A 14,975-nucleotide genomic window follows, 5' to 3' on the forward strand; every position below is an offset into this window, starting at 1 on the left:
CAGTTCGGTTCCTCGGCGTGTGGTTCGGACCGGGTCTCCAGCTTGATAAGAATTGGTCGGAGGTACGGTCAAAGGTGGCAGCTGCGGTTAACGCGTGGCTTCCAAGGAAACTTTCCTTAAAGGGTAGAGCTGAGGCGTGCGCCACATACTTCTTTCCTCTTATTCTTTACAGACTGACCGTACTTTCTCTGCCTGCACAACACCTAATATCTCTTGTCGAACACTTGTCCTTGCTCCTTTGGGACAGAGGAAGACACTGGGTGAGCAGACAGGTCTGTATTCAACGTCCGTGTGAGGGAGGTTTGGGAATGCCGGACTTAAGGTGTCATCGAGATGCCTAGCGGCTGGCCTTCCTTAGTCACTACCTTCAATATAATCAACCGTGGCACTCCGCGATCACTGCCGCCTTTCCCGACCTCATTCTCGACCCCGCTATCGAGAATCGTCGCAGGCCATGGGGAGATTCAGCCTTCCTGAAAGAGTACCGAGCAACGCTAAAACGACTACCAAGGTCCAGTGATCTTGTGACTGCCACCCATAGGGAACTCCACAGGGATCTAGTGAGGGGGGCCGCTGATGACTCGCTATGCGCGTGTTTGGGTTCGAGCCATCTGAACAATTATATCTTCCCCTCAACAATATACAATGCAGTTCTGGATTCTTGGAGTCGCCGACCTGTCCCCGTTGCGGGACGACGGCCGCAGAAACAAATGATCACGTATTTTTCGATTGCCACGAACTCCGCCAGTACTGGTCATATGTTGGCGAGGTGACGGCTCAAATCGACCCAGAGCATCCTCGCCTGATTACTGTATCCAACATAGTGGACAACGTGAGGCTGCCGTGGGACCGGGAGAGACAAATGGTCTACATCGCAATCCTGGCCGTGGCGTGAATGGTGATTTGGACATCGAGACTGCAAGATGGCTGTGGGGGTGCTGCCTTTTTCTGATCAGGATCTGATCGATTTCTTTAAACACCAACTACGGGTAAAGATCAGATGCGACAGAAGAAGGCTACATCGTGTGGCTTTTGAAAGAAGGTGGATACAGTTAACAAGTCTTTGTGTAGGAAGAGGGGCCAAATTTGAATACGTATTCCCCGCCTAGGTGTGGAGCGTCCGGTTCTGGGGTTTCTGTTGGACCCCCGCCCCTTTCCAATTCTACTTCCTTCAGTCTCTCAGCCAGCCGAATAAATCTTGTTTCCCTTATTAGAAAGCCTCCAAGACCCCCAACCTCCAAAAACAACAAATTTTTTCCTTTTGCCCTCCCCCTTCCTCTCGAAATTCAACCCAGCTTGGAGGAAATCAAATCAAACATTAACCCCTCGTCCCCACCACCAAATTTTTTCTTTTCTCCCCTATTTAGGACACAAACCCTCCTCTCTCCATTTAGAGGCTGCCGAAACGAAAGTGAAACGGGTGGTCTAGCATTTCAGATAGGGTTGGGAGGGCCTTACTAACCGTTTTTTTTTCCCACGACACAAATGAAATTTTATTAATATTGTTATCTTTTTTGTATTTTTTGATATGAATAAAAAATGTTTTAAAATTGGGTTTAAGTAGGAACACACACATAAATACAAATTTAAAGGAGGTAACCATGATAAAAGATGCTGGCCGAGAGAAAAATCATTTAAAATTTACAACAGAGACGAAATGGATCAACCAACGTCACCCCCTTCTTTTTGAATTGGCCTTGTGCCTAAGTTTTTTGTTCATTTTCCCAATTGTATTTTTCTTCCTGTAAATAAAAATTTAATATTTCAAAGTGTAGTATCTGTTCCGACAGATACTGTAAGCAAAGACCATATGTGGGGGCAACCCCACATATAAGACCTTGGTCAATGTAGGGGCAACCCATCATACCAATTTCACTATTCAGCTCCCCTACTCCCTGAGGAGTTGGTCCCCATTTCCCCTTCACTCCTCACATTAAAAATCGGCCTTGTGCCTAATTTGCTCGGTGGGGGAGCAAATAAATACCAACCCCATATATAAGACCTTGGTCAATCTAGGGGCAACCCTTCATACCAATTGTCACTATCCAGCTCCCCTACTCCCCGGGGAGTTGTTCCCCATTTCCCCTTCACTCCTCACATTAAAGATCAGCCTTGTGCCTAATTTGGTCGGTGGGGGAGTAAATAAATACCCTTTTCTTGGCCTTTTGGCCAAGATAAAAGTGTAGTATCTGTTTTTACTACATGCTGTACTTATGTTTGTAACTTTGTGATATAAAGTGGGGGATTACTTTTCTTTATTAATCTAATGTAAAATGATCACCCACTTAACAACCAGTCAGTCTCAAAGCCATTCAAGTCATTCTCCAGATCATTCAAGTTGTTTTTGAAGGATTCCAGTTTTTGTTTAAGCATTTAAGTCATTCTTAAGTTCATTAAAGTCGTGTACTTTTTATTTCTTTAAGTCATTTCAGCCCATTTTTCGGTCATTTTAGTTTATCTTTAAGAATGTCATATCAATCCTACATTCACGTATTCATTCATTACACAACTAACGGCAATCGTCCTTATTTATTAAAGAAGTCTGAAGAAAGGCTGGTTATGTGAAGATTTTCAAACGCAATAATGCTTGAAATTGTCCAACCGGTATTGAAACAATTGTAACGTACAATGAAATACACTTTTTGTTGCTACCAATTACTTTTTTGAAGTCTTGGTTTTGTTAATACAGTATATTAATGCTCAATTATGAAATATGATAATTTTGTAGCTTCCTTTTTAAGTCATCTCTTTTTGGCTTAAAATTTATTGGTATATAAAAATTTACTGAATTATACGAACCCATTAAAATTCAGTATATTACAAAAAAGTCTCTCTCTCTCTCTCTCTCTCTCTCTCTCTCTCTCTCTATATATATATATATATATATATATATATATATATAGTGAGAACCTTTGTAATTTCCCTTATGCATAGAAAGAAGGATATAACAAAACCCAATGTTGTTTTTATTATTTTATTACAAAATTATTTTAAAATTATATTTTCTTACGCAGATTTTTAAATAAATGTTTTTACAATTATATATTGATACATTTTTATACAATAAATGTTTTTACAATTATATATTGATACATTTTTATACAATAAATGTTTTTAGAATTATATATTCATACATTTTTATACAATAAATATTTTTACAATTATATATTGATACATTTTTATACAATAAATATTTTTACAATTATACATTGATACATTTTTATACAATAACTGTTTTTACAATTATATATTGATACATTTTTATACAATAAATGTTTTTACAATTATATATTGATACATTTTTATACAATAAATGTTTTTACAATTATATATTAATACATTTTTATACAATAAATGTTTTGATTTTCAAATATTTTTCTGTTCGAAAAAAAGTCTTGTTTGTTACTTATTTGCCGCGTTATTTGACAGAGAAGAAATTAGAGTTATCGCCCTCTAACAATAGCCGCCGTCTGCATACTGCAGAAGTTCCCCGGAAAAGAGTTTTAAACGATGCACTCCCCTCCCCATGTATAGAATGGTTTTCGAAATAATAACGTTATTATTTCAGCACCGTACCAAAAATACATAAGTACCGTGTTTTCTTTTTTGTTGTTTCGTAATAACACAAAAAAATGTTAAAACTAAAGTATTTTTTAAAATAAATATATATGGTTTCATTTTTCGTGTCTTGACTCTGTGATCAAGTTTATTTTTATAGAACAAGAGTTAAAAATATTTTTTAAAAATATTATGGGATATGTATTCTCTTTGACTTTGATTAATTTCGGGAGAAAAATACCTCCCCTTTTCAAAAAGAAAGCCAAAGTACTCTTCCGCCATCTTGAATATACTTTTGTTTTCTTTTTGAAAAGGGGAGGTATTTTTCTTCCGAAATTAATCAAATTTCAACGGACTTTATACACACCGGACATACCAATAACTTGGTTGGAAAATAATTATACAACGAGATGAGGAATGATAGATGAATAAACAGTCAGACATTTATCTGTTCAAACATACCCGTCTACTTATTTGTTTTTCTTTTCTTTACTCTCGTGATTCCGGTCTTTACCGCATTGCTTTTTAAAACTTCCATATAACCCTTTACCAACAATGCTTCAAGCAAACTACCATCTACTTTTATGTTAAATATGAGTTTATATTAAAATTTCAAATTAAAAAATGGTAAAAGGGAGAATAAGAGGTTAGAAGTTCAAATAATAAAATGAAAATAAAAGATAAATCATTGAATTTTAATTAATTAAAATATTATGATTAACATTTATTACAACTGCAAGTGGAATTAGGATTTATTCAAGTTAAATAAATAACTGTATTAAAAAATTTAACTAGTTTGGGAAATGATAATACTTGATTGAATAATATTAGAATATTACAAGTACATTAAAAAGTTAATTTTTCAAGTTAAACTTTCGCAACAATTAAAATAAAAAATAGATAAATAATAGTAGTAATTAAGTAAATAAAAAGTTAAAATAAAAATGATATGCTTATAAATATATTATAACTCAAATAAAAATAAAATAACTTATTATTAAAGAATATTAATTAGAATAACATAGTAATAATATTGAAGAAGATATACAAATTAATTAATTAATATATGATATATTGATGTGAAATATTTCTTGATATATCACAATTAAATGATATTAATACAAAAATACATCACAATTAAATAATAATAATACAAAAAATACATCACAATTAAATAATATTAATACAAAAAATAACTTTAAAAAATATCAAATAATTATATTTACGGGTAAAAATTTAAAATAAATTAAGTATGTGATCTAATTTCAATATATTAGGATACAATTAAAAATGATATATTTTTTTATATATTTGGATTTAATAAATTAGAGTAGATGAATTATAATTATGGAATGATAACCGATAATGTACCAGCTAATAGTTCATTTGAATATTAAAATTTAACTTAGATTATTGATTAATAAAACTCATAAAAAAAGATTATTTTAGACTGAAATGTTTTAAATGTTAATATTTAATTTAAATAAATAATATAATATAATTCAATTGCAAGTACAAATTGGATTAATAAATAAATGATCTATAATAAAGTAACAATAAAAATAGATAAATATATTATTTATCAATATAATAAAAAAATGATCTAATATAACTACGTGTTCGTTACAGTTAAGACCTCTCTCGAACCCCCACGCTGTCCAGCACAATCGGAAAGGGACAAGCTAACATAAATAAATGAATCCGAGACAGCTTTTATTTCTATTTTGAACTCAATTCGTTTATTAATATTTTTTTTATTTCTCCCGTCTCAACACCATCTCAAAAGTCTCTCGCCTCTGGTCCACTACACACTGGTCATAGACAGCCATTTCTTATACGTCCAACTTTTTCGACCGCCCTTTCTTCTCTCGACCACGTGGTCCTTTTTTGTTTTTGTTTTTGCATATGTGATTTTTTTTCGGCTGCAAATATCTTCGCAAGCCAGCTATCCTACAACTGCTGCTGATATTTTCCCACGCGTTCTATTATACATAGACGACTTCAAGTTTTTAATTTGATTTTAATGGAATCGTCAAAAATAAATTTGCCAATTTTTCGGTATAATAACATTCTTTCAAAAATTAAAAAAAAATTTCTGGTGCAAGAAAATTAAAAGTAATAACCGCCATCGAATAAAATTTCAATTTTCAAGATTTTAAGTAAAAAGAATTTAAGTAAAAATGGATTGCGCAAAAAATTTGTATTTTGGACAGAAAAAAAAACTGTAAGACGCAGCAAATATGAATTTAATAACATTTCTATGAAAATAGTGTCCATTGAATTTTAAAATACATCACAATTAAATAATATTAACACAACAAATACATCACAATTAAATAATAATAACACAACAAATACATCACAATTAAATAATAATAATACAAAAATACACCACAATTAAATAATATTAATTAATACAATTAATAACAGTTCTATGAAAATAGTGTCCATTGTATTTTAAAACCGACGCAAATGAGATAAATTAATGAGTACTAATAAATACTCAGACAGTAATATTGTGCTACATAGTTCAATACAGTAGAACCCCGGGAAGCGGTGACCATGGGATACGGTATTTTTTTTAGGTTACGATGTGGAATACAATGTTTTTCCAGCCCATGGTTACTGTATTTGCCCCGCCTTACGGTGTTATTTATAATGTTGTTTGATTATATACATGTGTATATAATGTACTGTATTTTGTTACTAATTTTTAATGTCGTATCCCGGGGTTCTACTGTATAAATAATAAAATCATATTGTAAGATACCATCTTTAATTTACTCCTTCAGTCAAGCATCTCTTGGCAGAAAATGTTCTTTTTCGTGCCCTCTTTCTTTCGAATGTTCCCTTTTTATGTAAAGTTTCGCTGATTTTTTTCTTTGGTGAAGTTCTTTTCTTACACAATTACAACAGTGATGATATATTATTATAATAAATATTTGAAAACAAGGCGAACGAGTGAAATCATTTTCATAGTCTTGTTCAAGGTGTCCAGATTGACATTTTGAAGACAAATTTAACGAATTTGGGCTTATTTTTTATTTTTTAAATAAATATTTATTTATTTAAAATTTATAATTTTCGGCTTATCAAAAAAAACAAAAAAAAACGGAAAGCTTAGACAATACTTTTTTTTCTTACTAGCCATGATGGTGTTTGGGCGCAGCCTCTAGTTGTCGAAGATAGAAGTTGCATCGTTCAGTTAAAAAAAAAAAAAGTGTTGTCTAAACCTTCCCGGTGAAGGCTTTTGTATAAGCCGAAAATTAGAAATTTTAAATAAATAAATAGTTTTTTTTTAATTAAAAATAATGCACGAGTCTAATCTTTTAACCGTCTTGTTTTAAATTTCATTTTCACCATGCTTCTAGACAGTGGATTTCTATTAAGTGTAACACATGCGCGCCTGATCAAGCGCAAACACTGAACTCGACGACACAATCTTTATTTTTGACAATTAGAGACTGCGCCAAAATACCATCATGGCTAGAAAGAAAGAAAGAAAAAAATTGCCTAAATCTTCCCAATGAAGACTTTTGTATAAATCGAAGATGAGAAATTTTAAATACATTTATTTTATTTATTTGACAAACTCTCCTCCTCATCTTCATAGTTGTTGTTTCACCACGTTTCGGCCAACTTATCCTCTGGCCTTCTTCAAATGATTAACCGCGACGGGATAGGAATGCTGCGTCTTGTAATTGTATCCTCAGTAATTACTGCCTTCCATAGTTGTTGTTTCATCACGTTTTTGGCCAATTAATTCTCTGACCTGCCCTTTTTTTTATTGGAATCTTAAAGGATTCCAACAAATAATAATATGTTATACCATTCGCTATGGACCCGACAATCGAAAACCAGATAAGAATGAAAACTTGGATTTATAAGACAAAAAAATTCAACCTTCATCGCTCTTCGGGGTCCGTAACATAGTGGATAGAGACGTTCAGTTTCGACGGTTTCACAGGAGTATTGTCTGAAGATAACGGTTTCAATCCTATCCAAAGCCAAAACGTGCTGATATAATAAACATGAATGAATACAGTTTCAAGACTCAGCGTTCCTATCTCATCGCCGCTAATAACCCAGGGAAGGCCAAAGGATGAGCCTGAGTTGTTACTTGGGACCATATTTACAAAGGACTATGCATGGAGATGAGAAATATCGGTTGACATTACATTTAAACTTCTGCATGTCAGTATAGTCAGGAAAGCAGGTAACAAGGGTTGGAGCTTAGCTTTTTTGAACTATGTCAAAGAGGGAATGACTAGTGATGGATGTATCAGCCTAGATGTGGCAACGATGCTCCGTGTATGGAAATTGTAAAAATACAGGATACTTTTAGGTGAGGGTAAGTTTCTAGCACAGTAAAGAGAACCTACCGTATTTTCATTATGTTTAATGTATTTGTTCCAATTCATGTTGCCCGTGAATATTAAGCTGTAGAGTTTGAAAAAGAACCCTCAATAAGGTGGTTGGGAAGGTTTATGGTGTTTAACCGAAATATTATATTGTCTCCTACGATAATCTTATATAGATTTTGACCAAAATGTTTTGGATCGAAATGTTACATAGCGATTGATTATGTGTTATTTGATTAGAATATTATGTGGTAGTTGATTAAAATATTATATGGTATTTGACTAAAAAATTATGTTGTATTTGATTCAAATATTATATAGTGTTTCATCTAAATATTATGTAGTATTTGTCTAAAATGGTATTTGACTAAAATATATGGCATTTGATCAAAATATTATACGGTATTTGACTAAAATATTATATGATATTTTATTAAAATATTATACTGTAGTTGATTAAAATATTATATGGTATTTGACTAAAATATTATATGGTACTAGTGGCGAGGCGTCCGGCTTTGCCCGGTCGTAAAATATGCTTAAATATGATATTTTAATTTGTTCAGATTTTGTATATATTAGTCGTGATTTCAAAAACAAACAAAAAAAATGTATTTAGGTGCCATCAGCTAGAATCGAAACAGAAACTGTAGCATTCAAAGCTGGTAACGTTACTACTGTACAAATGTGATATGCATATAAACCTGTTAAAAATTAAAAATAGACTAAGACTAATGTACAAAATGTTGGTAATCTCCAAAAATACCGTTAGGGCTTACAACATGGCTGCCAGAAGAGTCAACAAAAAACTGCGAATAAAATATATAAAACTCGTAATTTCTGTTTTTAAAGTGGGTTGTCAATTTTCTTTATGAAATATACTTCCAAAATAAACTATTACAGTCGTTTAAAACATAATAGAAGTATTATTTTTTATTTTTTAAAAACAATGTTTACAAAATGTCTACGCACGTTTGTTGACTCTTCTGGCGGCCATGTTGTAAGCCCTAACGGTATTTTTGGAGATTACCAAAATTTTTTACGATTTTTTGACCCCTTAAAAACTTTTAACCGGCTAATGACCCATAAACGAACGGTCCATAAAAATCCAATCATTTGACGCCCCTAGCGCCTCTCTCCCTCTTTTAGTTTTGGACAGGAAAGAGTTAAAAAATATGAAGACAGACAGACAGACATATAAAGTTTTATAAACGAGATTTGACTGAAATGTTATATGGTTTTTGATCGAATCTTAAACGTTTTGATGTGAGTAACTAAACGTGTTTGAAATGTTATATGGGTTTTGATGGAATTATTATATGGATTTGATCTAAATGTTATATGGTGATTAACTAAAATATTATATAATCTTTGACTGACATGTTATGTTGCTTGTTTATTTCTTGTTTACAAATTTTCAGTAAGTGATCTTTGATGGCAAACATGAATAGGACACTTAAGGGTAACACTGTGACATTCCACGGATTCATTTTAAACGCATAACTTTATTATCGTCGTTTTTGGTACAGAAAGCAAACACATATTTGAATGACTTAACAGTAAAAATGCCAACTAGCATTCGTAATAGACGTGTCTTATCTTCATAATGACACTCCTAGGAAGATATATAGATGCTTATGTAAAACAAATAAATAAATAGTATATATATATTTTTTTGTTTTGTTTACACAGGCATCACCAAGAGGCTACTCGAGGATAAGGGTTAAAGAGTGTACGGTAGAAATTGGACAATATAGTAATCAATTAGGTAAATTTGTTATCTTATATGGAACAGCTCATCAAAAACTTGTTTACGTTAGACTTGAAGACAATCATATTGTAGTCAGCCGGAAAGCAGGAAAACGGAAGACAATTCCACAGGCGTGCAGTTCTAATAGAGAAGCTTTGTTCATGGAATCGACGTTTAGGTTTAGGCACAGATAAAGAGTGGGGCGAATTAGTGTACACACACACACACACACACACACACACACACACACACACACACACACACACACACACACACACACACACACACACACACATATATATATATATTATGGCGGTAGAGTTTAGTTTCCTAGAGGTACATCCAATGAAACAACATGTGCCTACAAATAAGTGCTCAATGAGTAAACAGAGTAGGTATATTAAGTTTATTTATACAAACATTAATGGCTACATATGTGCATACTCGTGTTTTTGAAGATAATTCATGGCCTGAAGAGGTAATCTCCCTTAGCACGGGTGATTACAGAAACATGTATGCACATATGTAGCCATTAATGTTTGTATAAATAAACTTAATATATATATATGTATATGTATATAAGTTTTTGGATTTCAAATAAGTTTTCGTTATAATACTTTTACTTTATATTTTAAAGAATGTTTTTCGCTTTATCTAATCCTTTAAATTACAATCGTTTTAAAACAATTATATGTTTTTCCAGAATGTTGAATACAAGATGGGGGAAAAGCAAGTTCGCACAATTTTCTTATTTCAATTCAAGCTATGCCGAAAAGCTGTTGAAACAATTCCGGTCCCAAACCAAGCGTTTGTGCACAGGAACCACTATTGAACGCAGAGTGCAATGTATTTTTTTAAAGAAATTTCGTGGCGGCGATGAGAGTCTTGAAAATGATGAGTGTAGTGGTCAGCTATCGGATGTTGACAACGATCAGTTAAAAGCCTTAGTTGAAGCCAATCTATGCACAACTGCCCGATAACTTACTTCTAAATGAGACGTAACATATACGACGATTTCCAACCACTTGGGAGAGATTGGAAAGACTTGATGAATGGGTGCCTCACGAATTGAACGGCAACAAAAAGAAAAGCCATTATAAAATGTCATTTACCCCTCTCTAACTCAAAAAGAACCCCATTCCTCGATAGGGTTTGTGACTTGCAATGGAAAGTGTTTTTAAGTCAACCAGCGACGCTCAGCTCAGTGGTTAGACACCGACGAAGCTCCAAAACACGTCCCGAAGCTAGAACTTCACCCAAAAATATCATACTGACTGTGTGCTACCGGTCGCATACATTTTTGAATGAGGGTGAAACCATTACAGTGGTAAAGTACTCTAAAAAATGAATGAAATGCACAGAAACTTCGACAACAACATCAAACATTAGTCAACAGAAAAGCCTCACGATATTGCGGAACGGTACGTTGCTAAACTGACCTCGCAGAATTGGGCTATGAAGCTCTCCATCATCGACTATACTCTCCGGACCTCTCACCTATCGACTACCACTTTTTCAAGCATCTCGACAACCTTTTGTGTGAGAAACGCTTCAAAAACCTTAGCAATATCAAAAACGCTTTTAGTGATTCCATCGCTACCCGAACGCAATATTTTTACGTTACTGGCATAAATACGCGTTTTGCGTTGGCAGAAATGTGTTAATTTTGATGGTGTTATTTCGATCAATAAATTTTTGTTTGGGCCGATTACAACCTCACACACACACACACACACACACACACACACACACACACACACACACACACACACACACATATATATACAACTTGTTCAGAACGAGAAAAAATAAAACCCGTTGACTTAGAGTTCCAAATTGATGCTAATTTTTGCATTACATTCTAACCCCTATTAATTCCTGACTGTGAACTGAACGGGTACCATGATCATTGGTTCGCTGTACCTTATTATTACATAGTTCCATACGAATTTCAGGCAGATCGACCATGTAATTTCTGATAAACTTTTAGAGTTAATGTAGTATTTTCATGACTTATTAATCCTTTATTGTGTTTCGAACTGATACCATAGGACTTAGTTAGCTACACCATATCAAAACAAAGCTCTATACAAGATTTCAGTCAAATCGACACAGCTTTTTCCGAGAAAATGTGGAACGGATAGAGAAAAAAAGATATTCTGAATTTTTTAGATGAGGATTTGTTATTTGGATTTTTCGGACTACTGTCCTCATCTTGTGTGCCATATATGGTAATATATGGTTATAATAATTAGCAATAAACTAGCTGGACGTCTAACGTTACCTGGTCATACAATACGCTTAAACATGATATTTTAATTTATGCAGCTTACGTATGTATTATTATAGAATCAATTCTCTATTGAATATTATATATTATGAGAAATAATTTGCCCAGTGGACTCATTTGCAAAATAAATGAATAAATAAATAGTAATGATAATGTCGTTCATCAAATTCCATCTGTGTTCGTTTACAATAGCACGTCAGCTGATATTTGGACTTTACGATGAATGCTCTGGAAAAGTCACTCATGATTAATATTTAGCTTTATAATATGCAAACGAAGAAATAATTTGCAGCGATTTTAAATGGTACTATTCTTTTATTGTAAATGCCACACATTAAGAAGAAAAAAAAATAAAATGGTGAGGTAAACTCGTGCTTGAACAGAGGATCTTTCGACCTGTAGTCGAATGCTCTACCACTTAGCTATATACCAGATGCCAAGAATTATTTTTTTTAGAAGAAATGATTTGCTGAGATTTGATTATTTCTACACTAGTGTAACGTAAAATATTCCCATGTACAAATTCTTTTTTATCTATAAGAAAGAAAGACTATTTTTCGGATCGGATTTTTTCGATTTTCGATACTTATCGGATGAATATCTCCACAAAACATATCTAAGAACACTGTCTGACATATAAATAAGCTTTGTGTGAAATTTGTAAAAAGATAGACTCAGACGTTTCGAAATCTATAAGGAAGGAACTCAGTAAATGATATCTATAACTAAAAATAAAATAGGTTTAAAGTCCCCAAAATTCATGTTAAAACTGTCCGCAAGGACTGTGGTGCAGTGGTTAGACTACTTGAAAAAAAAATCAATTGTAAAAATGATATTCTCCTGCAAGTTGAAGGTTCAATTCTCAGTGTGGCGAAAAATACAAATGTGAATTACTTAGGACCTCTATCCATCCATGGTTGAGGGAACAAGAACATGCAACACAGTGAAGTAAACTTCGGGTTCTGTTCGCAGTTTTGTCCAAATTCCCGAGTTTGACAGAAACATCCTCTGGTTCAACAAGGTACACCTGTCAAAAAACTAATTTTCTCAGCATCTAGAAAAAGATTAACTTTATCAGAACATATTTGTTGATTAAATATATTTCTTACTCTGTTGAATTTCCACAGGCCATGGTAGTCAATAGATATTAATGATCAGTTTTAGAGAAATTTGAACTTAGACATTTAAATATATCAGAGTTTGATTCAGTTGGACACAAATTAAAAATGTTTTCCGTAATATCAATTCCTCCTCTAGCATATATATATATATATATATATATATATATATATATATATATATATATATATATATATATATATATATATATGAGTGTTGGGAAGATTAATCGGAATCGGAAAAATTGACAAATTTGGGGGTATCGGAATTGATATCGGAATCGAAAAAAATGGTGGCTATTTTCCGATGCCAAAACGATTCTTTTAATTTTCTTTTTTTATTCGATTTTGTTTAAAGCAAAATCTTCTACTGCTGGTAATAATGATGAAATAATAAATGTTTATTCATTTCAAATATATATATATACATATATATATATATATATATATATATATATATATACACACACACACACACACACACATATATATATATATATATATATAAATATATATATATATATATTTATATTATCATTCCCAAACCAGAAGATGTATCTTATTTACACTTATATTATTTTAGTCACATGTTTTATGTAGTATGTCTTACACGTATTTCGTTGAATATAGGAAGTTAATCAAATAATTCATGAGAGACAGATGTGTGTTCCCCGAAAAAACAATTGCAAATTTTGTATTTTCCTAAAAAGACAAAAAACAAATAAAAAAAAAACAGTTGGACATTTTTTATTGGAATAAAATGATAGAATGAAGAAAAATATTGATAAAAGAAAACAAAGATATTTTAAGCTCACAAAATTATAAAAATAATAAACTATTATTTATTTTTCTGCTTATTGGCACCTTGTCGTAAACTCCCCCCCATAGAATTCAAATGCAACGAGATATTATTTTCTAGTGACATATTTAATTGTTCAGATTTTGTTTATATTCCTAAGATTTCGTGTTTCGGTTCAAATTAAAAGCAAGATGTCATGCAAAAGCTCTACTAAATACTACTGGCACAATATTAATGAAAAAACACCTTAAATTTAATCAGATACATAAGCTTATCAAAAGTTCTTAACATAATTTACGAAACTAAAATTATCTACATAGCATAATTAGCTGTAAATAATACACATTTTTTCACTCGTAAATAAATGTCCACATTAAATTAATATAGTCTTTAATTCTAATCCTAATGATATTATTGACATATTATTTAACTAGCCTGGATGCCCAGCGTTGCTTGAGTGTTTAGAGGTGTATGTTGAGCAAAAAAAAAAAAAAAAGTGGTAGATAGCAGGCAGACAGGCTCGAAACCGTGACGCAAAGACGGAATAGAAAGTTAAAGAAAATCTGACGTCTTACCGCTATTCCATGACGCGACCGGAACTTCAGAACGCTAAAATTTGGCAAAGTCAATCCAACCGATACGATGACTTGCAAAAATGCCTATCAAAAAACCTACCCCTCCTTATAGAAATCTTTGTTGTACGGAATTTCTACATTATTTTGAGTGTTGACCTGCTGAAGGAGGACCCTGTTGTAGGGAACAATCTACTCGTCTGTGATTTCTTGATGAACATACCGACCATTTTTCTTCATCCTTATTGTACCAGTGTGCCCGCCATTTTCTGGTTTCCTTCGCCTGTACTTGGGATAAGAGTCCTGGCTCAGTACACTGTAGACATTCTTTAGGATACTTTTGGAGCATTTTTTGTTGATCATACATGTGTCATCACTTTTCGTGAAGGTCAAGATCTTCCTTTTTATCTGCAGACATCCATTTGGTTTGGTTGAACTTTGTCCTCTGGATTCAATGGTTCACAAGATTCGTACACCATATGTGCCATCATTTTTTCGTGAAGGCCATCGTCTTCCTCTTTGTTGGG

The 14,975-nt window shown here is 32.7% G+C and overlaps 1 pseudogene; it reads left to right on the top strand.

The window, feature by feature from the left end:
• Positions 1-2,148: 2,148 nt before the first annotated feature.
• On the top strand, positions 2,149-2,286 carry LOC145292562 (U2 spliceosomal RNA; annotated as a pseudogene).
• Positions 2,287-14,975: the final 12,689 nt, after the last annotated feature.

Source organism: Euprymna scolopes, chromosome 13 (assembly GCF_053919585.1).
Source record: "Euprymna scolopes isolate OS-2025 chromosome 13, ASM5391958v1, whole genome shotgun sequence".
NCBI lineage: Eukaryota > Metazoa > Mollusca > Cephalopoda > Sepiida > Sepiolidae > Euprymna > Euprymna scolopes.